Source organism: Physeter macrocephalus, chromosome 4 (genome assembly GCF_002837175.3).
Source record: "Physeter macrocephalus isolate SW-GA chromosome 4, ASM283717v5, whole genome shotgun sequence".
NCBI lineage: Eukaryota > Metazoa > Chordata > Mammalia > Artiodactyla > Physeteridae > Physeter > Physeter macrocephalus.
In genome coordinates this window covers 20,299,716-20,327,053 of record NC_041217.1, presented here as the reverse complement: position 1 = coordinate 20,327,053, position 27,338 = coordinate 20,299,716, and positions in this window count along the sequence as shown.

Here is a 27,338-nt window from a genome sequence, read left to right as displayed (position 1 = left end):
ATGTGGGATCCTCCCAGACCGGGGCGCGAACCCGGTTCCCCTACATGGGCAGGCGGACGCGCAACCACTGCGCCACCAGGGAAGCCCTGTTTTTTTTTTTAATGTATGCTGATATGACAGCTGTCACAGTACAATTTAACAAAATTGCTCTGAATAGAGTTAAAGACAATTAAGCACTACTAGAGTCATCTTATGGAAAAATCCGAACGAACCTTTTGGCCAACCTAATATAACTGAATCACTTTGCTGTACACCTGAAACTAACACAACATTGTAAATCAACTATACTCCAATATAAAATTTAAAAATTGAAAAATAAGTTATGCAATTAATTCTATAGTTATCTTTAGAAGGTGAATAATCACAATCTCTTCTTATTGACATTAAGCTGATTTTCTAGAATATCCTGTATATATACCCAGAATATACAGGACTCAGGGAGAAAGACTTTTGTAGGAACAAGTCTGGAAGACTGGGATGCTTCCACTCTGAATGGGAGATGGGAGTTTTTGTCTGGATCATTATCCTTCACCTGTGAAAAAGCTAAAGCTCAGGATGCCAACTACACTACATAATATGGGATCATATATAACAGCAGTAATTCTCAGTGTTGCATTTCCCAAACCACATTCTGAGAGATGTTAATAAGTTCTGCCTGAAAAAGGGTCTCTGAAACCAAATTCATTGGGGAAATGTTCCTACTAGGCGTCCCTCTTATGGGGTCAAAGGAGCAGTACCTGATGAAAGATTCTGAGGATCCTCAGTAAAAACAACGACCTAATCTTGTAACTAAAGAATCCCACAAAATGATTACGCAGGATTTATTCCTGGAATGCAACAGGAATTCAATATAAAGAAATTTGTCAGAGTAAACCACTTACCAATATATTTTGGTAGAAAAATAACACCCATTGATTCTAAAAAGGAATTTGAAATACACAAGCCATAGTTATTGAAAATTTCTATAAGATAGGAATAAAAAGAAATATTTTAAATAAAATAAATATATACCTAAATAAAAACACATTATAATGAATAGCAAAATAAAATGGTTCCATTTAAAAAGAGGAAATGGACATGAATGGTTGCTATCATCATTAATTTTACATTTCCTTGGAAGTTTTAACACATTCAATAAGAAAACAACATGAAATAATTGATATAAGCATAGAGTGAGAAGAAAGTTTTACCTCGTTTTACCAATCAAAACCCAAGACACTTTGATAAAACTTACCAGAATAAGTTTGGAAAAGTAACCACATGCAAGATAAAATAAAGTTATCAAGAAATTTTCTTTCATCTACCAGTAGCACCTAGGTATGGAAATGGGAAAATTTAGTTTACTTAAAATGGTAGCAAAATCTATAAAATGTTTAACTAAATTCAGCAAGAAAGGCACAGGACCTGTATGGAAAGAACTATAAGATGTTAGAGAATGGACTTGAGGACACGGGGAGGGGGAGGGGTAAGCTGGGACAAAGTGAGAGAGTGGCATGGACATATATACACTACCAAATGTAAAATAGATAGCTAGTGGGAAGCAGCCGCAGAGCCCAGGGAGATCAGCTCGGTGCTTTGTGACCACCTAGAAGAGTGGGATAGGGAGGGTGGGAGGGAGGGAGACACAAGAGGGAAGAGATATGGGGATATATGTATATGTATAGCTGATTCAATTTGTTATAAAGCAGAAACTAACACACCTTTGTAAAGCAATTATACTCCAATAAAGATGTTTAAAAAATAAATTAAATTAAATTAATTTTTTTAAAAAGGTGATATTAAAAGCATAACAATAAGATATGAATAAAAAGGAAAGATATACCATGCTCTTGAAGGGAAAGACAATATTAACTTATCAATTTAATACAATTCCATTTAAAATTCTTGCTTTTTAAAATTAGATAAAATCACCCTAAAATTAATATGATGAAAAAAATGTCCAAGAGGATCCAAGGTAACTGAGAAAGAATAATGAGGGAAGTCTTGCTTTTAGATACCAACACACGCCAAAAGTAAGTGTGATCAGATCAATATGGTGTTGGTATAAGAACAGATTTGTAAATAGAATAAATAACTCAGAAGTAGAACATACAGTATATATATGGTGTTAAATATGCATTTAAGTTCAGTAGGAAAAGGGTGGCATAATTTTTTAAAAGAATCTACACATTTTGCTCTTCATCAAGAAGAAACACATGGAATCCCATTATAACACTGGTGATATTCAAAAATTAATTACATATTGATTAAAGATTGAAATGTGAAAAAATAAACAATTAAATCTCTGTAAGAAATATTTTGGAAACTACTGGTACCATGTAACCTAGCTAAGTCTTTTACTCTAAAAGCTATAAAATAATGGTAGAAATTGTTAGCTATATAAAAATTAATAAAAATTGTATGGAAAAAGATGTCATACAGAAAGTCAACAGACACACTGGAGACTTGGGTAAAGAGAATTTATAACCCAGAAAGGTATTGATATGCATGCTAAACAGAAATGATTAAAAATTTAAAGAGTAGGCAAAAATATATAAATAGAAATGCCAGTAGAAGTGTCAATTTTGTAAATGAAAAGATGATCAAATGCACTCCTAGTTGGGAAAATGCAAATCAAAAGGAATAATGAGGTATTACTTTATGTCTATCAGAACAGCAAAAATGTTTTAAAACACTGTAGCAGATTTTTCCACTAGAATGAAAGCTCCAAGGGAGAGTGATATTTTTGTCAGTTTTATTCACTGCCGTAGCCTTGGAATCTAAAATAGATGTTGAAAAAATAGTAGAATGCTTATTCAACATTTGTGAAATGAGCAACGGGCATAGCTAACAACTGTACCACACTTACTATGTGCCAGGCACTAATTGCTCTGCAGGTAGTGATTCATTTCATCTTCACAACACTCTTAATGAGGTAAGTGCTATTTTTCCCATTTTACAGATGTGAAATCTGAGGTACAGCTTTCACAAGCAGCAGAGCTAGGAATGGAACCCAGGCAGTCTGGCACCAGATTTTCTTACCTGACAGCAAGGCCATATTACCTCTCCCCACATCCGTACAGCTGGTTGGGCTGTAGGGAAAGAACACAGCCTTTTTATGGAAAGCAATCTGGCAGGAATTCCACTCCTAAAGGCAAAAATACCAAAAAGAAAGGATATGTGCAAGGATGTTTATCACCCCATTGTTCAGTGAGGAAAATGGAAACAAAGGGAATGGCTGAATGATTTATGGTTAATACACAGCACAGAATAGTGTGCAGCTATGAAAATAGAAAAATTCGAGTTATGACGGTTGACTTGGATCAATGTCAATAATTAAGGCTTGTAAAAAAAAACAAGATGCAGAAATAGAAAAATAATGTGACTCCCATTTTGATTAAAAAAGACAAAAACTATATCTGTGCCTTGTGTGTGTGGGGTGTGTGTGTGTGTGTGTGTGTGTGTGTGTGTGTGTGTGTCTTTGTATGATTACATTAGTAGAGAAACACTTCTGGGTTGTTAAGATGGGTGCGCAGGGTATTAGGGCTGGGTATGGATGTGAGTGGAATAAGGAAAGTAGAAACTAAGCCAAAATGGAAAAAAATAAAGACTGTATTTTAAAAATGTATCTGATCACATTTCTGCACTTATATAAAATTATTTATAACAAAAATAAATTGAAAATGTCTATTCACATTTGTTGTTCCTTTTTTTAAAGTGGATTGATTTTCTCATTTTTGAGTTGTAAGAGTTGTATATATATTCCAGATACAAGTCCTTTATTAAATGTGTTTATTAAAAACCTTGTTTCCCAGTTTGTGGCTTGCCTTTTAATTTTATTAATGCTATCTTTTGAAAAGTGGAAGATTTAAATTTTGATGTTATCCAAATTATCCATTTTTCTCTTTTATGTTCAAGTGCTTTTCATGAGTTGTCTAAGAAATATTTGCCTACCTCCACAGTCACAAAGCTTTTCTCCTATGTTTTCTTGTAAAAGTTTTCCTTTTATGTTTATTAATTTCTAGTTAACTTTTATATATGGTTTGAGGTAGGGGCTAACATTTGTTTAAAATCTTTAGTCATCAGAGAAATGGAAATTAATATCACATTGAGATACTACTACAAATCAACAGAATGGCTAAAATTAAAGAGACTGACAATATAAGTGTTATCAAGTGTTATCAATCAAGTGTTATAATGTTAGCAACTGGAACTCTCATACATTACTGATGGGAAGTAAATGTTACAACCACTTTGGAAAACAATTTGACAATTTCTTATAAGCTTACCATGTGATCCACTTACCCTGTGTCCCAACAATTCCACTTCTAATTATTTGCTTGAGGAAATAAGACCGTAGATTCACACAAAATAAATCTTCATACAGTTTTATTCATAACAGCTCCAAACTGGAATTAACCCAAATGTCCATCAACAAGTGAATGGATTAAAAAAACTTGTACATCCATAATACTACTCAAAAATAATTTTTTTTAAAATGAACTACTGATTCAGGCAATAATATGGATGAATCTCAACATTATGCTGGCTGAAGAAGCCAGATATAAAAATGTACATATATGAAAATGTCAAAAGGTACAAACTTCTAGTTACAAGATAAATACTAGAGATGTAAAGTACAACATGATGACTATAAATAAAACTGCTGTATGATATAGAGGAATGTTGTTAAGAGAGTAGATCCTAAGAGTTCGCGTCACAAAGAAAAAAAAGTTTTTTCTTTTTATTTTTTTTGTATTTGTATAAGATGATGGGTGTTAACTAAACTTCTATATTCACGGTATATGTAGTCAAGTCATTATGCAGTACACCTTAAACTTACACAGTCCTATATGTCAATTATATCTCAGTAAAAGTGGAAAAAAATTAAAAATAAAAGAATAAAAGCATACATATTTTACGTTTCATTTATATGAAATCAGACCAGTGGAGTTACGTAGGAGAGGGCTGGGGAGGATTAACTGCAATGTTCACAAGGTGAGCTTTTCTGGAGTAATGGAAGTTTCCTTTATCATGACTGCGACAATGATCACACACTTGGGTACATTTGTCACAGTGCTTGAACTGTACTCTTAGAATGGCTCTATTTTATTATAGGTAAATCATACTTCAATAAAATAAAATGTAGGAAAATAAATTCTTAAAATAAAATGCACAAATAAAATAAATCCCTAATGAAGACTCTCTGCCACCAAAACTATTTGTGATCCATTCTGATTTTTGGCCTTCTCTGATTCTTGCCAAACTGCTCATAACTATTAAGGATAAATTCCTTTCCAAATGGATTCAAAGCAACTGATCCAATTTTTTTTTAGAGGGGAACCCTCTACTCCTCCAAAAATTTAGATCCATTTATTTCCTGGGCATTTTTCATAAACCATAAATGTCCATCTTGGGAAATTGCAAGGGTGAGTTTCTTGAGTTAATATCTATTCTGAGTAGTGGGCCTATTTTTGGCTCCCAGAAACAACTATTGACCATTGCGATATAATTCCTAACATGTTTTAATGAAATAGGTAGTGCTTTATAAAGAATTTATGAAACTGCCTCTTGTTACCAGGTGATCCATGGAAGCTCAGTGTAGACCCTTCTCTGTGCCCCAGTGGAGATAGTCAGGTCAGATAATGATCAGAGAGCAGTGGCTGACCCCACCTCAGGCTAATAAATCAAAATGTCTAAAGATGAGATTTGGGCATCAATAATTCTCTAAGCAGCTCCCCACGTGCAATCAGGATTGGAAATCACCATTTGAAAGGGAGAAAAAAAAGACATGTCATTTGCCACCTTTTAGAAAATATATACCTAGTGGCATAAAACCATTTTTTAAAAGAGGAGGAAACGTGTACTCTGCTTTGAGAAGAGAAAGATTAGCATTTTAAAAATTAAGTTAAAGAAATACATGTATAACCTCAGAATTTCCTCTCCTAATTTGATTACACAGCCAGGCAGATATCTACGAACAGCTCTCAGACCAGCAGTGCTCCAGAGAGCACAGCCTTGGAATCGCTGGCTGAGTGTGACACATCCAGATGTCATAAGAGGGCCACTGAAGTTCCTTGATTCACTATTTCTTTTTCCATGTTTCCATCTCTCTGGTGGGCTGAGCCAGCTGGTTGATCATTTGTTTGCATCTGTTTTACCTATTTCCACCTTTCAACCGTCTTATTCTTTCTCCTGGTATACTGTGCCCTGGTAAAAAAAACTATGTCCCTTCTTCCTTCAACCCTGGTCTAAACTCCTCTTCCAGGGAGCCTTCCCTGATAAACAGAATGCCTGCTCACACGTTGCCTAGAGCCTTACTACTGAAAGTATGATCTATAGAACAGGGCCATCACCATTGTCCACCCTGGAGCTTGTGAGAAATGCAGAATCTCAGGCCCCACCTCAGACCTGTGTAAAGAAATGTTGTCACCTGCCATATCAGTAAACAAAGGATGCTGTGGCCATTAAGCCATCAGTCTCTGCAGCCTCCCCCAGCGGTACACCCTGAGGGGATTCAGGACAGAGAAAAGCAGGATGCTTAAGGTGCCTATCAAAGGAATGATTTCATGATTTCTTAAGCCCAGAATCTTACATCTTCCCATACAAAGAAAAGTCCTAAATTCATTAACTTGAGACAGCCTGATAATACTTATGTACATTTAAAACACACAACACACTATTTTATATTGTTTATGGATAGACATATGAATATAAAAAGTAAAAACTGAGCAGATGAATATACACCAAACCCATGCCAGTGGTGGCTTCTGAGATAAGGGTAAGAGAGATATGATTGGAGCATGTGGTCAAAAGAAACTTCACCTATATCTGGAACTCTGTTTTTCTAACTGTAAAATGTGTATTATAATAATAGTATATATCTCAATAAGGTTGCTGTATTAAACGAGTTAACATACTAAAGTGTTATAGTAATATATACATATATCTTCAAAAACCAGGTATTTTCCAATAAAATGTATAATACTACATTGAAATAAAATTCTCTGCTTGTATAATTTGTAATGAATAAATGAATAACACTTATTTTAAAAGAAAGAAATTTCCAGAGAACACCCAGGCAGTTTAAATAATAACAAGCCTATGGTGATGGGGTTTTTTGGGAGATTCAACCTGTTCTACCCGCTCCCATGACTGCTAAGCTACTGGTTTTTATGGTTACTGATTGTGAACCTTTGGTTTTAAGGCCACTGCAGAAACGAGGAGAAGGGAATGTGAAGAGGGTAAGTTGAAACACCACAAAACTCACTTTTCTTACCAAGAATCACATGTTTTTCTTGAACAAATGTTCCTCAGATTATTGCAAATTTTGATTCATTTCCAGAGCTTTGAAAAGTTCATTTTGAAAAATTTTGCTGATTGCTTTTGTGGAGGAGCATATTTTAAGAGATCCTTACACCATCACTCCAGAAGTACTCTCTCCAGGGATTGATTTTGTTTTTTTTATAGTTAGAGCTGATTATGATAATTCATCAATAAAGCCATCTATCTTAACCATCATTAATTGAATTCCCTAAGTGCTTTGAAAGTTGTGAATTTTTTCTTTAGTAGTAGCTCTTCTCCCGGCCTCATGGAGCTTTACTCTGTGCAAGCTCAGCTTAATATTCAGGCAAAGGTTCAAGAGGATTCTTATGCAGGTTTTTGGAGCTCTCTTTCTTTAAAGCTATGTAATCTCTGGTGCTCAGCCCCTCAAATAGGAGCTGTCATAGTCTCCCTGAATTTGGATTTATGTCTTGTCCCTCAGTTGAGAGTATTATGCTCTGCTTGAGTTCCCCTCCCCGTAGGCTGTTCTAGAAAATTCTTCTATGAAGAAAACTGAAGTCATTGTGGAACTTACCTCATCGGTTTCCCTTCCTTTATGTATCACAGTCCTGTATTTTCCATTGCGCAGTGTCTGAACATGTTGTATCATTTATTTTGTCCAATTTTCTCGTTGTTTATAGTAGGGGAGGAAGATTAGCGTCAGTCACTCCCTAATGGTCATAAGTGGAAGTCTGTTGGGAAAAAATGCTTCATGAATATTTTGTTTCTGCACTGTCAGGGCTTTCTTGGCAACATTATTGACAACCTGGGTTAAATGATGATTAAATAATAAACATGCCTTATAAATCGAGATAGTAAATTGCTCTGCAGAGATTTAAAATTTTACCTTTATCAGAGCTTTTGGCTTACATACTAACGGTGATAAAAATGTGGGGAGCTTCCTCATCTCTCCCCACGGAGATTTTGTTTACATTCCAGAGCAGCAAATGTCTCTCTCTCTCTTTCTCTTTTTCCTTCTTTCTCTCTGTTCCCAGGAAATGACAGACAGATTTGCTAGTCATCCTATGGGAGCTTTTTGGCTCATAATATTGGGGTTCCTCTCCTGTGGTGTAACCTTTGCATTTGCAGTCCATTTATCCCTTAGTGTCCCACCATGAGGAATTGACCTGTGAGTAAATGAACTGTTTTTTGCTAAAGAGATTTTGTGTTTCCTGTCAGGATAAATAGACAAGTAGATAAATACAGATACAAAAACTTAACAAAGTCTCTTAATTTTTTCCTGATTATAAGCTTAACGCATGCTCATATTAAAATGTTTCTTTTTACAATAAACACTGAAAATTATGAAAAGAAAACACTGCAAATATTTTGATATATTTCTGAGAGAGAAACAGAGAAGGATACATAGAAAAAGGGAATGAGAAGAAGAGAAGGGAAAGAGAGAAAAGAATTGTAAAACTGTTAGTTTTTCATTTAGTATTATATTATGAGCAATTTGCTTTGATGCTAAATGATCTTTTAAAGCACGCTATTTAATACTTGCATAATATTTCATTCTTTCGATCTCCATTATATTATTTAGACACACACATATCATTGGACATTTATCTCAAGCTTCATCTATTATAAATAATATTTCTTATACGTAATTCCTTAACCACATCTGTGATTACACTATATTCTTAGGATACAGTCACAGAAGTTGAAAACCTGGGACAAATGGTGCGATGGTTAGTTTTATGTGTCATCTTGGCTGGGTCACAGGGCCTAGATATGCGGTCAAACATTATTTTGGATGTTTCTGTGAGGGTGTTTTTGAATGAGATTAATATTTAAATTTGGTGGACTTTGAGTAAAGCAGTTTTTCTCCATAACGTAGATGGGCCTCATCCAATCAGTTGAAGGCCTCAATAGAACCAAAGACTGACCTCTTCTGAGCAAGAAGTAATTCTGCCAGGGGACAGCCTTTAGATTTCAGCTGCAGAATCAACTCTTCCTTGGATCTTCAGTCTGATGGCCTTCAGACTCAAACTACAGCATAAGTTCTTTCCATAAGCCAGTCCATCTTGTAGATTTTGGACGCACCAGCCTCCATAATCACACGAGTCAGTTTCATAAAATAAATAAATACCTTTCTACATATCCACACATCCTATTAGTTCTGTTTCTCTGGAGAACCCTAATACGAATGGCATGAACTTCTTAAAGAGTCCAGAACCACACTGACATCACCAAATTATTTGGCAGTGTTTGTGAGGAGCTCCTCTTTCATTTTTAGGAGAAACGTTTGCCTCTTTTTTGGTAATCCTTGGATAAAACTTGCATGTCAAACACAGAGAAGGATGGACCAACTTCTTGGCTCTCAGCAATGTGCAAGGACTTCTAAGGTAATATCTCCCTTATAATCAGTTTGTCTTTACACTTTGTACTCCAGGAGAATAAGAGGGGCTTTCTTCCTTTGTTTCCTTTATTTTTGTTGTTGTTATTTTGATTTCAACTGCAGAATACAACCAAAACTACACATTAAAGGCCAAGAGTTTCCATATAACATAATAACAATGATGCAAAACGAAAGTCTTGTTAGAAACGCTGTTTGAAAATGAGTCCATTTTTCTTAAAGTTTTACAATTTGGGGACACTTCCTTGCTTAAGATTAGAGGTTGGGATTTTGTATACAGGTACTGGGTCAAAGTGCCAAGTGAGTAGGCTTTCCCTGCTTTTTTTTTTTTTTTTTTTCCTTTGCTCACTGTATATCCTCTGGCCAACTGTTCATAATGTGTACATCACACAGGACCCAGAGAGCCACAAAAGGAAGCATGGAGACATCTTCCAGGTCAATCACCAGAGAAATGGATTAATTTAATCTCATCTTTGACTTCAGTCAAGAAAATAATTACATATCCCCTCCTAAGTCAACCTCACATTTGATATGGATAAAGACTAGTCATTTGAAGAGGAATTTCAGGGAAAACAAAAGTTCTATGTCTGACATCTCACATTTATTGGCTCTTTCTGTGTGTTCAGTTCAGGTTCCTCCAGGATATAGGATGTAGAATTATCTGTTCCTAAAATGGCCCCAAGAAGATCATCAGCATCAGTAAATAGATAATTATATTGGCAAATTTTGATTTGAAAAATTGCATGCTAGTTCAAAGTGTGGTATATAGGTATCTGTTTATTTAAAAGAACGAAAATAAGACTGTTAGAGAACTATGGATGTCCCCTTTGCACTGGTCAGGATTCCTGATGCTGGAGGAATCTACCACACGAAAAATTCTGATATTTAACCAGATCTAAAATGGTGAAGAGAGTAAGGGATGTAATCATGAAGAAGATTATCATTAATTGTTGAGAGGATTTTAAACTGTCTTGTTGTCTTTTAGTCTGCTTGATAAGAAAGATAAGATTGTAGAAAATTCATCCTATTTCTAATTCCCCCAGCTGAAATAATAGAAAAGAAAATATTTCATTTCTTTTTAATATCAGTTCAAACAAGGAAAAGAGAGTCACACTAAAGAAAGACCCTAAATGTAGGGTCATAGTTTGATTCATAATTGAGCCCAAACTTCACAGCCAAACATGTCTAGTGGTGGTGATAGTTAAGACAGAAAAACAAGTAAACTATGAGGAGCTCCATTCAAGTAGAGAATCCTTGGTATAGGTCACTGTGGATTTTTGCCATTTGCAGTGCATTGCACGTGAAAGTGGTAAATCCTCCTCATGCTGCCATTTTCCAAACAGAAGACATAGTTTCTTACCATTGTGTTTTTTTAGAATATTTTTTAAAATTTTTATTGAAGTATAGTTGATTTACAATATCATGTAAGTTTCAGGTGTACAACACAGCGACTCAGTTATATATATATATATATATTCTCTTTCAGATTCTTTTCCTTTATAGGTTATTACAAAATATCGAGTATAGTTCCCTGTGCTACACAGTAGGTCCTTGTTGGTTTATCTATTTTAAGTCAGTTATAATCCAAAGCTTTCCCAACATACAAGGAGCAGCTTGAGGGTAAGCACCATATTGTATATATCATTATATCTCTAGTGTGTAGCATAAACACCTTGGACGCGGTGGGTGCTCAATAAATGTTGCTAAATTGAATAAGCATGATGAAAATGTGGGTGTCCCAAAAGAGCTAAAGCTTACTAAGCCATGAACCAGCACCTTTTCTAAACTATCTCTAACTGGGGATCAGAGCGGTAAGCACAATCAGCCCAGCTAGTTAGTAGCAGAGATGGGATTCAAAGTGGATGTGTTTGGTTTCCAAAATCACTCGAACGTCCTTAGTTGCAAGAGGGGCTGAACAGGAAAGCTAGGTTACCTTGTCACCAACACCCTCAATCTTCCAAGTCCTCCTTCAACCCTACGTTATCCTCCTTTATTTTAAAAAAACGTAGTTGTTGAGATGTTAATACCAGACATAATTTACAGTATTTACATACGTACCATTCATCATCTGAAGTGAGAGGCATTCAGAGAGAGAATGTGAATAAAATGAGAACTAAAATGTACATAGATTTAGGCAATGTTGTCAATATTAATGCTGATTAGGGATATTGGATAGCTAATACAAGGAAGAAAAAATGTGAAATTTGATTAGCCTGTATAAAAATAATACTAACTGTATACACTAATCATATAAACTGCTCAGGATAAAGCCCAATTATCATGCATTACAATAATTTTTAGGTAAATGTTTAGATGTGGTTTGGGTTGAATTGTATGGGTTTATCCACTTCTTGGAGTAAACTTGGCCCAAGGCTACCCAGTCTTTGGGTGTCCTGCGCATGGAACTTGGACAAGAAGCCACAGAAGCCAGAAGCTTGCTCATTAGGTGAAGATTAATTCATGTCATCAAAAGAGGAAGAATAAGGACGAACCTTCTCCTCAATCTCTGCTCCCCTTTTCCTTTCCAACTCTAAGATTTAATATTTTAGTTAAAAAAGAAAAAGAAAACTCAAAACATAGGACCTACAGCAAGACTGTTGATAGAATTATACTTCAGTTGGAAGGAACAGTCCTTTGTCTCTTCCTATGTTTCTGCTCCTTAGATCTAGTGTTTATTCCTTAAAAATAAAAGCAATTTCACAAGGTTTCAGAGGTATGTTTTCAACTGTCTGCTGGCCTTTTTAAAAATGACTTTTTAGTAGGCAGAAAGCCTCAAACAAAAGGAGAAAACACCCAAAGGAAATTCTTATCTCAAGAATTAATGAATCATCTCAGAGTGCCAGAAGCAAGAAATGTGTGTTGGCTAAATGCCTTATCCTTGCTCTTGGATAAAGAGCCTGTTGAAATACTGACTACATGCCTCATCATAAATATATTATATTTGTAAACTTTCATAGTATGTTGCCTCATTAGGATATGTGCCCAAAAGATAGATATTGGTGAGGCATCAAACCAGGAAAGTTCACTATGGTACAATAAATAAAGAGACCATGACAGGCTAGAAGCATATTAAGAACAGATAACATAATTTGCAACAAAATTGGTGTTCATCATTCAGTAAATAAGAAAACTGTAACTTAGTTTAGTAAAAAATTATAAAGCAGTGCTAGTTCACTCCCTCTTTGCTGTCTCATTCCTTCCCCTCCTTTCTCATTCCACAAGAAATTACTAAACCCCAATATGTGCTAAACAGCATAGTAAATGCTTTGGTGGGGAGGACCTGAAAAAATAACAAACAAGCAGAGCCACATGTGGACAAATGCCAGATAACATGACAGCAGCTTTATAGATGAAAGCTAAAGGGTATAGAATACAGTCGTCATAAAAGAAACAAAATTGATACCTTCATGAACAATCAGCCCTCAGTGAAGACACAGTGACTTGAAGGAAGCAGTAGGCATGGATTAGGAGAAGAGTGAGAAGGTTATGCAGTCAGAGGAAAGAGAAGCCTTGGAGGTAACTTTAGGCAACCTGTCTTTTAATTTGACATATACCACTGGGAATGTCCATAGTTGTGAAAAACCAGAAACCTCCTTAATATTTAACAATATACCTTATTGTAGTAAACAGAGCATAATTTCACAGGATGGCATATTATGCAATTATGAAAAATGATCAGTAAGACTAAGTAATAACTCAAAAAATACTTTTAATATCATGTTAAACATCAAGTAATTACAAAAATGTACTTACAGAATGATGACAAGTATATTAAAAAATGCCTAGAAAAAATTATCTCTTAGGAAATAAACCAGAATATTTACATTGACAATAAGAAGTAAATATTTTTTATTTTTCTGTTTTCAAAGTCATATTTAATGAGCATATGTTATAATTACAACTGTGAATGAACATTGCCTGGTCAATAAAGGGAGTTACTCATTACTCTTCTCTTAAAAGATCTCAAACATGTCCCTGTAAATTGCATTATTTCATTCTTTTATATGGTTGAGTAATATTCCATTGTATATATGTACCACATCTTTATGGACCTAGAGATTGTCATACTGAATGAAGTAAGTCATACAGAGAAAGACAAATATCATATGATATGGCTTATATGTGGAATCTAAAAAATGGTACAAATGAACCTATTTACAAAACAGAAATAGACTCACAGATGTAGAAAACAAACTACATCTATGGTTACCAACGAGGAAAGGGGGGGGATAAATTGGGAGATTGGGATTGACGTATGCACACTACTATCTATAAAATAGATAACTAAAAAGAACCTACTGTATAGCACAGGGAACACTACTCGATACTCTGTCATGTCCTGTATGGAAATAGAATCTAAAAAAGAGTGGATATATGTATATGTATAACTGATTCACTTTGCTCTACACCCGAAATTGACACAACATTGTAAATCAACCATAAAAATCAACTATAAAAATAAAAAACTCAACAATAAAAATTAATTTTAAAAAAGATCTCAAACACATACCTCTCTAAGCTTTGCTCTCTCCATTCGGGAAATTTGTTACCTACCCATAACAGCTTCACTGAGTGGCTGTCAGAGTACATTGAAATGAGTAAAGTGGCACAGATGACAGTTTATTGTTTACTCTAAAGACTGAAAACTGACTTTTAGGCATTTGTAATACGTTTGATTACTCTTCAGCCTTCTGGTGAAGATGTACAATAACTGAATATATTCTCATGGTGTAAAGTTGAATCATTAGTAATAACGGGTATAATGCGTCTAATTCTTCTTCAACCTCTACACTCTAAAATGAGGACTTAACTATTAATAATAATTACCCACAGAGTCTGTAGAGACCTAAACAAGACCTCTACTGGCAGAATCCAACAGGGAAGCAAGTGATCATTCTTAGGACCATGGATCTAATTCTCAGATGGCAGATGTTCAAATTTCTTGGGATTACAAACAGAATTTTTGAGCCATTTTCCAAGTGGGAAATCTTGATGGTACAAGTAACAAGAACCGTGCAAGCCCAGCTTAAGCAATAAAAGGGAAAGATAGTATTGTAAGGATTTGATAAGAGCTTAGAGAAGCCAAGAAAAGATAAGCCCACCCTGAGGAAAAGGATGAGAATCAGGAACTGAAGTTGTAAGACTTCAGGGGTCTCTGTCTCCCCCTCTCAGCTCTGCTATTTTATAATATATGCTTACATTTTTTTCTCCCACGTGTCATAGACACCGACATCTCCCAAATTTATTGACACATAATACATGTCCAGCTACCCAGAGAGAAACTGACCTCTGATCTCTTGCCTAATTCTAAATTTCTGGAGATTTGACTCTAAATAGCCCGCCCATCTTGCTCAAGTCTTCATTCCCCATCCAGTGAACAGTGACCCAAAGTGGTTATAACTTCCAGATAGCTACTGAGCTCACAGTGCTATTACCATGCTATTGGGAGGAAGAGACAGTCCCCAGAAAATTATGCATGTGTTCCAAGGCAGATTGCTGGCCAAGAAAAACAATCCAGTGAGAGACCACAACTGCTTTAACGTATGAATTTAACTTTTTGTACATAACGCTTAGCATGCCACCCACCCCCCCGCCGCCCACCAGTGTAACTAAGCCTTGTTAAAGCATCATTGGGTCAGAAAGTCACATATCTGTTTTGCCCTCGCTGGATGCTGTAATCTGAACTGCAGTTGTCCATGGAGTCCACATGGACCAATTACCTATCCATGTCAATACCCCCAAAATGGTGTTTATGTTCAGGGTTTTATACAGAAAGATATGTGGAAAATAACTAAAAGCACGCCAGGATATGAGAGTGGTGGGTGGGACAAAAAGTTATTTGGGGAATCTTTAGAGGCCACCCAATAACAGCCTTCAGGCCAAGCAATCCCAATATAGCGACCCAAGCCACCCCACATAGATGTGCAACCTAAGTATAAGGCTTATGCTTACTATGCAAATGCAGCATCACTTTAAGGGTCCATCCAACCAACTCTATCCAGACTGCCAACACTAAATCTTCCTCTGTTTAAATTCTAGAGTCACTTCTGTGTACAGGTAACTCCAGTAGAATTATACTCACCCTAATAGCACTGTAAATATCATTTTAGTAGACATTTCCAACTGCATCTCACTAAGGAACATGTGAAGATCTTCAGGCAGTTCAGTCAGAAAATTCTATCCTGTGGTCATCATCTAGATGTTGCAGCACTGAGGTTTCCTTAACCCTTTCCCGGGTGACCCTGCTAGCCTTTCCCTCTGCAGTGCCACCCAGGATATTTGCTTGTCTCTATCTGATCTGCATGCTCAGGCTCCAAATTTAAAGTTAACATTGAACAAGCACATAAAGAGACTCTCCATCAAAGGTGTGATTAAGGAGGCTGGGGTTTGCTTCAACAAACTTAGCAAGCTGTGGATTACCAGTTCTTTATTATCAGAGAAAACCTTTTCTCTCCGATCTGGATAACACTGTAGCTTTTGCTCTCTATTGGGCATACACTATTACTTCTAGCTGGTTGCCGCAATCATCTTTTGAAGCTCTGGTGTCATTGAGATGTTTTATTACACTCCCTATGAGGTGAAGAAACTCTCAGCTTGGTAAAATCTGAGTCCCCCCATTGTGCAGCAATACAAGAACCTGGAAATGTCCTATAGCCTTGTACACATCCCTTTTGGACTACAGAAACCTGGTAGCTTATCCTATAACTATTTCATGCCCATTCATGTGTGGTCTACACTTCTTACTGCACATTATTTTTCCTCATTAAACTGGAAGAACACACTGGCTATAAAGTTATAGGTAGTGCCAATCAATTACAATACTTTGGACAGTTACTGGCAAGAAGACAGGATGTGGATCTTCTGTCCCTTCCCTTTCTTAGTCCTCCATTTTTCCATCTGTCTACATCTAGCTAATACATTCCATCCTTTCTACACAAACACCAAATAGTTAAATCTAAAGGGAAAATAAAATGGGGCAGTTTTCTTTCGGAATGCCAGCTTTTGGCATCTCTCTCCCCAAATGTCTCAAGGTCTTTTGGCAAAGGGAATTTTGTATTCAGAAACGTTGGCACAGTGGTATCCCAGTCTGGGATCCTAATAGTTGTCTGTAGCATTCTTCCTCATTTCCTGTTGGGAACAGCTGTGAGAGGCTGTTTGTTAAATAACTGCCCCAATTCAACAGCTCACTCCCCAGCCCGCCACTAGGAAATCATCGGCGTTTCAAGGTTGGATACAATGAAGCTTGTCCATTGACACATGAATTTAAAAAAAAAAAAAAAAAAAGGCTGAGTTTACTTGCAAGGAAAAGATATTTTGTTTCTGTTATTCTATATTATTAAAAGCGTTGTTTAAGAGGTGATTATGGACCCCCAGATGATAAGATAATTTACAACAAATCTTCAACTTTCTCCGTGATAAGTTTTTAGTGTTATCTCTTAGGGTTGATGCACTTGGTACAGGGGAGAGGTATTGATAGGAGACAGTGGCATTTGCCTTCTCTCCTTTTCAGATTACCAGTACCTAAGAGATGCAAAACAAAGAGATGCAGAACAAACCCAGGATCTAATTTGATGCCACGAATGACTCAACCAATTATTTCTCCAGAGACACAGGCAACTTTGTGTATTTCTTTGTGATAGCTTTATTAACTCCACCTTTTGTCTATGAATGTGAGAGTCCATTTGACAACAGTGGTCTCTCACTGCTCCAGGGAACATAACTTAAGCTGTTTTCTCTAAATCTTCCCAGGCACAGAATCTAGAAGGAGCCCCATTTTGAATTAAAATCTTCATTTGGGGCTAGTGTCCTCAAAATGCATACTAATCAAATCTCGTTGGTCCATATATGTGCTTTTCATGTTTTCCTTGTATGAAAACGTGGAGATAGATGGAGAGAAAAAACAGGGAAGAGATGGAATTGAAAGGAATAAAATTAAATGTAGTAGTTTAAATAAATCATGTTGTGTCACTATAATATTTTCCAGTTACTTTATAGCCCTTAGAAGAGGTCTTGGCACACGGTGACCACTAAGTTTGTTGACTGAATGAATGAGATTCCCAAACTATCAATAATTAGGGAGATCAGTTTAGCTTTCCTTAACATCCCATAGAGAGAAATTATGGAGAGAAAAATGAGCTCTGATGTAGAAATCTTACATTCCAAAAAAGGGAAAATTCTTTAAATGTTACTCGTTGTTTTAAAGAGGCAGAGAGGAAATGGGAAGCTCTTCTTTGGAATCTAACACTTTTCCAATACGTTGAAGTTCATGTGACTGGCTTGCTAATTTTAAAATACTAATTTAGGGGAAAATGCCAAATGACTGCCCCTTTCATTTCCACAACAGGAATAGTCGATTGCGATCTGCCCCTGATGCCTTTTTCATCTCTTAGGGGGTGCATCTTCCACGAAGTAAGATGCGTAAATATTCAGCTTGCCAGGTCACCAGGCAGAGTTCTGGGCTCTGACTCACGTGCCGTCCCCTTTCCACCCCGAAACTCCAGGTCAGTCCAAAGAGAGCCAGGAAAATGCTGGTAGATTACTTGATGAGTGAGGTCGTCCAGGGTTGTTGGGAAACGCAGCCATTCCCTCTCAGAGCCCAGCCCAAATGCTAATACAGCAGCTGAAAAAGCAGGGCAACAGGTGATGAGAAAGGAGGGCCAAGGAGGTCAAAGTAAGACTACATCACGAACCTGCAAACTCCGCATCATCAGCAAACAGCCCTCCCTTCCTCTTCTACCAACCACGCGGCTACATCAGGCAGCTGGGTTTCCCTGGAGGTTTTGCAGAGGTGTCCTAATTGTGAGCACTACCCTTTGTTATGTGAAGGAATGACTGCATTTTCACTTGGGTGCAGTGGCTGGCCCTTCTCACAGAACACAATCCTGCACTCAAATACTCATTTGCTCTGTTCTTCCTCCTTCCATTTGTGAATAGCCCTAAAGTCCTCTTGCATATTTCTCATGGTGGATGGTGGCATGTTTAACTTGTTTGATAAGTTGGTTTGTTTCATTCCAAAGGAATTTTGTCTTTTCTACATATGATGTTGGGACATGGCCCAATAACACAGGATATGCCAGCTATTCCCTTTCAATGACCGCCTTCTACCCTGGTAACACATGATTAATGGATATTATGCACTCAAATAACAGTCCTTTGTATCTGGTCCTATAGGCATATAGTCATCCCTTCTTCCCACCTACCCCATGCATATATTTAACTCCTTCGCATACATATACATACACACAGATTCTAAATATTCCATTTTGTAGTGTTGAAAAATGCAGCTGTTCTCTTTGTTTTGTAACAGCATAAAAAGAATGGTACCCTGAATACAATTCATAATTCTTTCACACCAGTGTTAGCACTCTGAGAGTGCTTCTAAAGGAATTTTTATGGGATACTGTGGCTCTTCTCCAGGACATCAGTGACAAACGGTTGGGCCACCTTCATATCATCCAGACGCCTTTAGAGTCTGCTTATTCTCTTGACTGTACCCTTCTTGAGGCAATAAGTTCAAAAATTTACTCCTCGTTGTGTGAAGGGAGCGTTGTATAATTATTTTCAAATATATCTCTTAATCCTTTGACAAACTACGGAGACAAGTGGTTCTTACAGTGGTTCAAGGAAGCCTAGGACTTCCTGAGACCCTGTAAAGGGAGTTCACAGGGTAAAAACTCTTTTCATATGAAGACATTATTTGTGTTTTTCAACGTGTTAACATTTGCCATGAAGATGCGAAATCAATGGTAGGTAAAACTGCTGGTGCTTAACACAAATCTTGGTATTGACAACAAATAGTAATAGTAGTTTTTATTTTCTTCACTGTCACATGGATCCAGTTAAGAAAAAGTACCCATTTCATGTAATATTGTCCTTGATGGATCAGCAAAAACTATTAATGTTATTAAATCTCAACATTTGAATATACATCTTAGCAGCTATGAAACAAAATGAGAAGTAAGCCTAAAGCAAGTCTGCTACATACCAAAATATTATGGTTGTTTCAAAGGAAAGCACTTGAAGATTGTTTGAGTTGCAAGCTGAACTAGCCACTCATTTCATGAGACAATATTTTTACTTGAAAGAATGATTGACAGACAAACTATGGTTATTCAGGCTTTGGTATTATAGACTCCTGCATTTAAGGAGTCTCTTATAAGCAATACATGTTTGAATAACTGTTTTCCTATTCACACTGTCAAATTTGTTGGGAGTATTTAATCCATTTACATTTTGTGTAATTATAGTATTAATATATTTAGCTTTAAATCTAATATGTCACTATTTGTTTGCTATCTAGCCAATCTGTTCTCTTTTCCCTTCCTTTTTTTTAATCAATCATTTTCATTATACTAATTTCCTCTCTATTAACATATTAGTTATCCATTTTTACTTGAAGTTATAGCAAGCATATTTGACTTAACAAAATTTAGGATAAATTTGTATTTCCCCTTCATCATGTATAATGCTAGGACTTGCAACATTTTAACTTTAGTTTTACCCCTCCAAACTTACATGCTAATGTTTTTGTATGATGTGTATTTCTGTGTTTAAGTTCACATATTACTATTACTTATTTATGCAGTTAATATGCATTTAGATTTATCCACACATTCAACTTTCTTTTGTACTTTATTCCGTCCTGCTTCTCCAAGTTCCAGCTGAGACCATTTTCCATTTGCCTTGAGAATACCATTTAAATTTCCTTCAGGGACAGTCTGATGATTAATCCTATTAGTTTCGGTTATACTTTAAATGTGTTTATTTCACTTTTATTATTGAAAGATATTTTCACTTTGTATAGAATTTTATGTTGGCATTTATTTTCTGTCAGCTTTTTGAAGATATTCAATTTTCTACTAGATTTCATTATTTTGGTTGAAAAAAATAGCTGGTCGGTCCTATTGCTGCTCCTTTGAAGGTAATTGTCTTTTTTTTCTCTAATGACTGTTATGACTGTCCCTTTATCATTTTTTTTATAAGCTTAATTATGATGTGTTTAGATGTGACTTTTTTATGTATCCTTCTTTGGGCTCATAGCTCTTCTTGCGTCTCTAGCTTGATATATGGCATGAGTTTTAGAGCAATATCAGCCAATATCTAGGCAAATATTGCTTCTGTCTCTTTCTCCTGTTCCTCTACTTATTGGACTCTAATTACGCATATATTCACTGTATTATCTGTATTTTCTCACATGCATGTCATTGAATCACGTATGTATTTCCTCATATGGATCTTACTTTATCCATATGTATTTTCCATTTCTTTGGGGTTTTGTTCTTAATTCTAGAAATTTTCTTCTACTAATCTTTCTTCCAGTTCCTCAATCCTTTCTTTAGTTATGTCTCATCTTTGTTAAACCCATCCTTTGATTTTTTAATTTCAATTAATATATTTTAGTGATATAATTTACATTTGTTTTTTTAAGGGTCTAAGTCTCTTCCAAAAGTCTAAAGTTATCTTGAGATATTAATAAAGTGAACATAAAATCTAAATCCAATGTCTCAAAGACATATATGTCTTATATGTATGATATATACATATGAAGCTCTGAATAATGTTATATCTATCAGCTAGGGTAGTGCTAGGAGCACTCTCAAGCCCAGACTCTCTTTACTCAATACGTGATTGAAATGCTGCAGAGATTGATTACAACCTCTATGAAGGTTGATATATTCATTACATATTCTTAGTCCAAGGCTATAATCCCTTGGGGGTACCAATCCAAAACCTGTGAGATTTACCAGTGTCCTTCCATCCTTGAAGGAGGGAACATTGAACTCCAATGTTGCCCTTAGTCCTCTCAGCCTGCCAAAAGTTCTGCTCAACTTTTCAGCCTCGCAGCTGACTCTTCCAGAAGTGGAAGATGCATTAGCATTAAAGCATGCCCAAATGCCATGATTACTTCTCTAGGTTTCCTTATTCCCCTGGATTTTGTTTCCATAATTCAGAATGACCTCAGCAGGTCTCTGGTGTTTTCAAAAAATTGATAGCCCTCCTTTACTACAAGCAAAACTTTCTCTGGTAACTTTGAAGGTTTTCTGATTTTCCTTGATATTCTGTAGTTTCTCTACAATGTATTTAAATATAAATTTGTTTTTATTTATCCTGCTTCATTGTCATTGCTCCTTCTTCAATCTGCATCCAGTGTCTCCTTTCAATTCCTGAACTCTCTACTCCCATCTTTTTGATTATCTGTTCCCACTATCTCTAGTCTCTCTTCTTGGAATTTCTATTAGACATTTGTCAGAACTTTTCCTTCTGTTCCCTGTACATTTTAACTTTTCCCCCAAATGTTCTACTTATTTTTCTTTATCTCAGACATTTTAAGTGGTTTCCTCAAAATTATTTTTCAGTCTATTAATCTCTCCTCTAGTAAATATAGTCTACTGTTTAACTTTGTGCATTGCGTTTTATTTTTATGACATTTTTCATTTTTGAAAATTTCTAGTTTGCATCTTTAAATGTGCCTGTTCTTCTTCATAATTTCCTATTATAATTCTCTGAATTATTTTCTTTCCCTTATACCTGAACATCTTAAACATGCTCATTTAAAAGTTTTTTTGTCAGGTTGAAAAAGAACTAAATATTTATCAGACTTGTTTTACAAATACTTCCTATACTTTCCCACAGTTGGAGATGTATCCCTAAAATCATTGCATGGTTGTTTCTGCTGAGACTATTTTGAGTTCACTACTTCTGGACCAGTTATATATTAGATTCTTGTCTATGAATTTTCTCACTGAATAGGTAATACAAGAGATTTATCTTACTCCAAAACAGGATGTTTAAGTAAGGGCTCTTATTTGTTATGATTGAGTCTGTTTCCATTATATTTAGAAGAACATCCTAATTCTGTGCTGTATCTTTGGACAAGGCCCAAAGCTTTATGTGGAGCTGGTTTTTCTTACAAGGAGTACATTTTCATATTCCACCAGGTACAAAGTTTGCTATCCAATCTCCTGTTCTTACTTGGGTGGTTGAACCTTACATCTTTCATCTGATTGTATAACCCTCTGGGACACATGGCTTCAAATCCTACTTATTTCTTATTTCTAGTATCTCCCTTTCTGATACCTAGAGAATTTACTCCTGGATTTCAAAACTGGCAATGTATTTTTAAAGATTTACTTTAAATCTATTACCTTAAATTTCTATGTGTTTGGAATTTGAGGTGGGCTCAGGAGAGCACTTACAGAATTTGTTCAGTCTACTCTCCTGAGAGGGAGTCAGATTATTTTTTAAACCTTTAAATGCAATCACATCTGTCAAGAAGGAAAATTCTGGTGCATCTGCCAGCAACATATAATAAAAATGTTAACTCCTATGTTTTCTCCTGAGAAAATAAATAGATAAATAATTTAGATCAATAATCTGAATGCTGGGCTTCCCTGGTGGCGCAGGGGTTGAGAGTCCGCCTGTGGATGCAGGGCACACGGGTTCGTGCCCTGGTCTGAGAAGATCCCACATGCCGCGGAGCGGCTTGGCCCGTGAGCCATGGCTGCTGAGCCTGCACGTCCGGAGCCTGTGCTCCGCAACGGGAGAGGCCACAACAGTGAGAGGCCCGCGTACCACAAAAAAAAAAAAAAAAAAAATTACAGGTATATAATTTTGGACAATGATATAAACAATATATACATATATAAATTAAATATATGCATATATTACTTTCTGAATCATTTGAGAGTAAGTTACATATATCATGTCCCCCATTCCTAAACAATTCCATGTGTATTTCTTCAGCACATTCGCATATAATCACAGTATAATTACCAAATTTTTAAAAAATAAACAGAAAATTATCTTATACACATTTTATATTCAAATTTTGCCAACTGTCCCTGAAAATGTTCTTTACTGTAATTTTTCCTGGTAAAGGATCTGATCCAGGATTACACAATACATTTAATTGTCATATTTCTTTCTTTTTTTTATTCAAATATAGTTGATGTACAATATTATGTTAGTTTCAGGTATACTACACAGTGACTTGGCATTTGCATATATTAGGAAATGACCTCCACTATAAGTCTAGTAACCATCTGTCCCCATACACAATTATTACAATATTATTAACCATATTCCTTATGCTTTATTACATCTCCATGCATTATTCATTTTAGAACTAAAGGTTTGTACCTCTTAATCCCCTTCACTTATTTCACCCCCAACCATAGCCCTCTCCTCTGGTAACCACCTGTTTGCTCTCTGTATCTAGGAGTCTGATTTCATTTTGTTTTAGTTCCCCTTGATCCTGGGGGACAAACTCTATGATTGTGATATTCCCCCTGTTTGTTGATTGCCAAATTGGGGGTGTGAGTCCTGACTATACTGCATCTTCATCCCCCCTACCTGTCTTGTTGGGGTTCCTTCTTTATATCTTTAGTTGTAGAAAATCTTTTTCTGCTAGTTTTCAGGCTGTTCTCACAGATAGTTACTCTGTAATTTTGGCGTGCCCATGGAGAAGTTGAGTTCAGGGTCTTCCTACTTTGCCATCTTGGACAAAAATATCCATATTTCTTTAGTTTGCTTTAAGCAGAAGGCTTTTCTCAGTCTTTTTTTTGTTTTTTATGACAATATATTTGAAGCACATAGTATGACTATTTTGTAGGATGTCCCTTAATTTGGGTTTATTTAATATTTTCAGGATTGATGGTTTGATTATAGGATAGACATTTTTAGTAGGTAAAACAAAGACGATGTTGTGTCCTTCTAAATGCATCATATCTGGAGGCACATGGGTAAAGTCAGTTCGTCTCATTATTGGTGTGCTTAAGACCTCTTCAAATGAAATTTGGAAAGGTATACCTCAGCATTACTAGATTAGATTTCTTAAGCCCAAAATCTACACCTGCAGTATAAAGGTCTTCATGGGACACAATATTCAAAATCACATGGAAAAACAACATTGGTTGTACATCTACCATACATTTTGCACTCTACAAACTATATTATATACATCATCTTAGTCTTTATAGGAACTCCCTGAGGTAGGTAGGATCTCTCCTACTTTAGAACTTAAGGAAGTCAGAAAGGCCAAGTCACTGGATGGAAGTCACACAAATTAATAGGATTTAAATTCTGGTGTATTTTAGAATTACATAATCACCTTATTAAACAGACCAATTTAAATTCTGAGATAATCCAGTTGATGTAGGTAGTCACCCCAGTACTGTCTTATGCACGCTTTTAAACCCCCATGCTGAATGTCTCATCCTCTACTCAGTGCCCTTAAGTTGCCTCTGGCTGACTACTTCCCATCCATACCTCCTCTCTTCAGAGATACCTAGGGCTTGAAATCTGTCTAAAGGTTCCTTAGGCTTCAAAAGTATTCACTATTTTTAATTCTTTCTGGACCTTTAAAAACCGGGTCTGTGGCTTCCAAAGCACTGGACTGTTCATCCTCTTAATTAATCCAGGGACTGAGCTCCTGGAGAAGACCTGGGTGGTTGGGTCTTCCCAGGGGAAGGTTACAGCTTCCTTAGAGTGAGCTGAATGGTGTCCCCTCCACCCAAAGCTATCAGACCCTAATTTCAGAAACCTGCGAATGTTGCCTTATATGATAAAGTGTCCACAATGTGACTATATTAAGACTCTTGAGGAGATTATTTTGGATTATCCGGGTGGATCTAAATAATGTCACAAGTGTTTTCATAAGAGAAATGTGGAGGGAGATTAGACACACACAGAGGAGTAGGTGATGAGAAGACTAAGGCGTGATACAGCCGCAAGCCAAGGAAAGCTGGCAGCCACCAGAAGCTGGAAAAGCAAGAGATGGCTATTTCCTGAGAGCCTTCCAAAATTCTGTGGCCCTGCTGACACCTTCATTTTGAACTTCTAGCCTCAAAGCTGTGAGAAAATAAATTTCTGTTGCTTTAAGCCCCCAAGGTTGTACTAATTTGTTAGAGCAGCCACAGGAAATGAATCCTTTCCCTTAACATTTGTGGAGGTGAAATGCTGAGGTTAATGGCCAACAATGAATAAATATACAGCTCCTCCCATGGGAATTTGCACTTTACTAGCCCCTTGTCAAAAGGAATGCCCTGACGATAAAATCTTAGGCATTTACAGAAGGCCACTGGCGGTCTGGTCACAGAGGGTTACGTTTTGAGAAAATCAGCTTTCAGGCAGTGCAGAAAGTTATGTCACCAGTGTTCCAGAGTGCCTGCATTATCTGAGATGGTTATTCAAAGCTTCAGAAGATCAATACCAACCATAGATGATGGAATTTGAGATGTTAAGCCGAGAGAATAAAAGAGTTAGAGGGAACTGATTAAGTTCCTTCATTTCTACACTTATTCACCTATCCTCTAGCCCTTTATTTCCTTCTTTTATTCATTCATCGGAGGAAGTTGAACATTGGGATTGAAGAGCAACAAGCTTTGTGTGACACAGACTGGGCTTCCAATCCTGTTTCCCCACTATTCGGGCATGGCCCTGACCGAGTTAGGTAGTAGTCTTTGCAAAGCCTCCATTTACCAAAAAAAACAAACAAAAAAAATAGTGAGGGATAATAATGCCTACCTTTTAGGGAGGTTATGAGGACTGGATGAGAAGCTATACCTAAAGGATTGGAGACAGTGTTTGGGTTGTACTAAATATTCAGTAACGTATAGTAAATATTACTATAGAGTGCCTCCTCTTATCTAGAAGTGGGCTCTTTCCATTTATTTCTTAGTTGGTTTATCAGGCATTGCAGGTGTCATCCCTCTGAAAGAGTTCGCAAGAGGTAGATATGAGACATGAGAACTTTTAAATTACAGTAAAGTCATGCAGTGCAGACTATGCTGTGTATGCAACACACTATAGGAGCACAGCGGTAGAAAAGACCAATACATGTGAGCAAGGGATGGGGAGAGGAAAAGGAGGACTCTGAAGATGGGTCTAGAAGGCTGTGAAGGACTCGATCTTGTGGAAGAGAAAATAACTGCACGTGTCCCTAAAGATCTGTGATTATAGATTGTATGTCTACACTCATTTGCATGGATTTATGTGTTTTGGAGCAAGGCTCTCATTTTTGCTTTTCATCTGTACTTTTTTTCCTTCTTGATATTGGATGATAAGTTGAGACAACACAGTATCTTCTCTAAATAAAGTTATTAATCTTTGCTGAACTTTTCTTTTTCTCTATAATGTGAAGAATACCTGATAGGTTTTTTGTGAATATTAAATAAAATTTTACACACACAGACACACACGCATACATAAAAATATATATGTATATATACATATAAATACATATAAACATCTAACAGTTCCTCGAGCCAATAGCTGCTCAACCAATTTTACTTATCATTCTCATCTCTTCTATTTAGCTCTTTCTCCTTTGCCTCTACACTGTAGAGGCAGCTGGATATAAAAAAATAAAATGGATTGGATTTAATGGTCTGGAACTTGAGGGCAACTTGATTTCTAAATTGCTGCATCTCCCCCAGATCCTAACATATACAGGGGCTCCATGAATGGCTGGAGAGGGAAGAGAGGAGGAAGGAGAAGAAGGAGGGAGAGACAGAGAAGGAAGCAAGACTGGTCGGCATATTACTTTATGAACCCTGTGCTCTGAAAGGCTTATCTCCTTCTCCCCAAGGGAAAGTACAAAATAGCTTAGTGTTGTGGAATTAAATGATTTTTTTCTTCTTACGTGCACTTTTCTGACTAGGTTTTTTATTTTTATGCA